General features: G+C 40.6%; 1 non-coding gene across 1 annotated transcript; it reads left to right on the top strand.

Moving 5' to 3' along the window:
- The first annotated feature begins 2,420 nt into the window (after nucleotides 1-2,420).
- LOC114115498 (U6 spliceosomal RNA) lies at nucleotides 2,421-2,524 on the top strand. The gene has a single exon (XR_003589834.1). It is a non-coding gene; the product is annotated as a U6 spliceosomal RNA (small nuclear RNA).
- Nucleotides 2,525-3,151: the final 627 nt, after the last annotated feature.

Raw genomic sequence — 3,151 nt, 5'->3', positions numbered from 1 at the left:
AACCTGTATCTCCTGCGGATTTTTTACGACTTGAACCACCTGGGAAGCCTGAGGAAATATACAAAGGGTACAAATCTGACAGTCTAGGGTTTGGTCCAGAGCACCTGATGATCTGGTTGAAATAACTGGAAAATTATTTTATCTCAACGTTGGGTGTTGTAAGCAGATAGGGGAGGGGGGGGTCCCTGGAGAAAGAGAATCAAGCATGACTTCATTTTGGTCCAAGACATTTTGTGATCTAAGCCTGGCCACAGTGCTTGCCCTTAAACAGGTCTCAGTCATTAATGTTCTTAAGGGAAGAAAGGACTGCAGGAACAAAGGGAAAGCAGTCAAGAAACAATGGGTCTAGGGCTCCCCTGGTGGTCCAGTAGCTAAGACTCCGAGCTCCCAATAAAAAGGGGCTGGGGTTCCATCCCTGGTCAGGGAAGTAGATCTTGTATGCCACAACTAAGAGTTTGCAAGCCCCAACTAATGATCCTGCATGCTGTATGATGTGGCCATAAAAAATTTTAAAAAAAAATTGGCCCACATTAAAAAATATATACCTTAATTTTTTTTAATAGAGAAAAAGAGGTGAGCAAGAAATAATCAGCACAGCAAAAGGACTGTTTTTGTTCTTCATTTGTCTTTAGCTCTGGGGTAAAACTGTCAGTTATAGGGGAAAGACTAAGCAGAAAATTCTAGCTAGGGTTTTGAAATTTAAGTCCAAGATTATATGATGGCATCATTCAGCCTCCCAAATAGGTGACACAAAGTTGGGATGTGCTATCAAAAGTGCACAAGACATATAATTCCTATAGTTCTTTGTTAGTAGGGACTATAAATTTACATTTCAAAGCATCCATGTCTGAAAACATTGGCTTCTAATGTAGTTTGCTGTAAGAAGCCGAACTATTTAATACAAAGGGTTATACACGTGCAATACATATAGACTACATATGCACACACACACACACACACACACATATATATATATATATATTTAAGAACTTTTTCGATGTGTACCATTTTTAAAGTTGTCTATTGAATTTGTTACAATTCTGCTTCTGTTTTTGTTTATGAGCATTGAGGCATGTGGGATCTTGGTTCCCCTATCAGCGATTCAATCTGCAGCCCCTGCATTGAAAAGCACAGTCTTAACCACGGCACCACCAGGGAAGTCCCTTTTGTTTAACTCTTAAGTAAAAACAAGAAGCCATTTACCCCCAGTCTAAATATTCAGGGAAAGAAGCAAGTAGAATTACTCCTGTTGGACATGCCATATTAATTATGCATAGCATGATCAAACAAGAGGTCACGAGACAGAACAAGCAGACTATGCTCTTTCAGAGGTAAAAGAGAAATGAAAAGATGCTAAGTCGTGGTCCTTCCTGAGAATTTATTTTGCCCCCAGATTTCTTAGCAATTAGGTATTTTCATCTTGGAGGTATCAGAGGCAGAGGGGGACACACAGCACCAAATCCATTGGACAGAGTTCAACACACAGTATTCTACCTGGGGGCGTGGAATCAAAAACCCAGAACTGAGAAAGAGTCATGCACAGACACAAGATTTATGGAGGCCATGCAGGGAAAGAAAATATGTAGGTTACATGTCATATCACTTTGGATATAAACATTTTTCACACAGCAGAAACTTTGAAAGAGAAGACAAAGGAGAAAGACACAGAAAAGTGGGGAGGGGCCTTCCCTGTTGGTTAAGAATCTGCAGTTAAGAATCTGCCTTCCAATGCAGGGGACGAGCGTTTGATCCCTGGTGGGGGAACTAAGATCCCACAAGCCACAGGGCAATTAAGTTTGCAAGTCACAACTACTAAGCCCAGGAGCCACATCTAGAGAGGAGGACATGTCCCACAATGAAAGATCCCACATGCTGAAATTAAGACACACCATAGCCAAAAAATAATTTAAAATATTTCAAAAAAAGAAAAGTGGGGAAATAAAGGTAAAATCAGGAAACAGAATGTTGAGCCTCCTCCTGGACAACTGGCTGACCCCTCGCCAGCAACTCAGCAGCCACTCAGCATCAGCACTCTCTCAGCATCCATGCTGTCTCCACGGTGATTTAATGTGATTCTAATGGATGTGTCTATTTCATGAACGCTTCCCGGAGCTGGGCACTAACTCCATTAGTTAGTTGTTGCTAACTCTTTTCCAGATGAGAAAACAGTGCTTCTGAGATTGTTAACAACTTGTCCCAAATCACAGAGTTACTAAAATTGTGGGATCAGGCATTGAACCTAGGCTGTTTCAGGCCCAAGTGTGTGCTCTTGGTGAACAAAGTAACAAATAAGATGCTGTTTAATGGAGAAGAACGTGAACATATATTGAATACTTAATATATACCTGGCATGTGATCCTCACAACAGTTCTGCAAGGGAACTATCATTCCCATTTCATAGATTAAGAAATTGAGGCTCAGTGCTCACTTTGGCAGCACATATACTTAAATTGGAATGATACAAAGATTAGCATGGCCCCTGCTCAAGGATGTTATGTGAATTGGTGAAGCATTTCATGTTTTTATGGCAGAAACCATCACAACATTGTAAAGCGATTTTAACCCTGTATGCGAGACAGCAAAAGAAACACAAATGTATAGAACAGTTTTTTGGACTCTGGGAGAGGGAGAGGGAGAAGGTGGGATGATTTGGGAGAATGGCATTGAAACATGTATAATATAGTATATGAAAAGTATCGCAAGTCCAGGTTCGATGCATGATACTGGATGCTTGGGGCTGATGCACTGGGAGGACCCAGAGGGATGGTATGGAGAGGGAGGAGGGAGGGGGGTTCAGGATGGGGAACACGTGTGTACCTGTGGTGGATTCTTGTTGATGTATGGCAAAGCCAATACAATATTGTAAAGTAATTAACCTCCAATTACAATAAATAAATTTATATTAAAAAATAAAGTTTAAAAAGTATGACCAAAACAGGGAATTTTTTTTAATTGAGGCTCAGAGAGGTTAAGTAACTTATCTAAAGTTGCACTGCTTAGTAAAAAAGCCACGGTCTGGGGCACTTCACCTCCTGTCAGTGTCTATGCTGAGAGTTTTGTACTTTCTCTCTGAAATAAATCCTGTTTGCTTGCTACCATTAAAACAAAAGCAAAAAAAAAAAAAAAAGGCCAGGTGTCTCAGACTGCAAAG

This window comes from Ovis aries, chromosome 6 (genome assembly GCF_016772045.2).
Source record: "Ovis aries strain OAR_USU_Benz2616 breed Rambouillet chromosome 6, ARS-UI_Ramb_v3.0, whole genome shotgun sequence".
Classification (NCBI taxonomy): Eukaryota; Metazoa; Chordata; class Mammalia; order Artiodactyla; family Bovidae; genus Ovis; species Ovis aries.
Note: the sequence above shows the minus strand (reverse complement) of the source record. Positions and strands in the feature narration are given on the sequence as shown.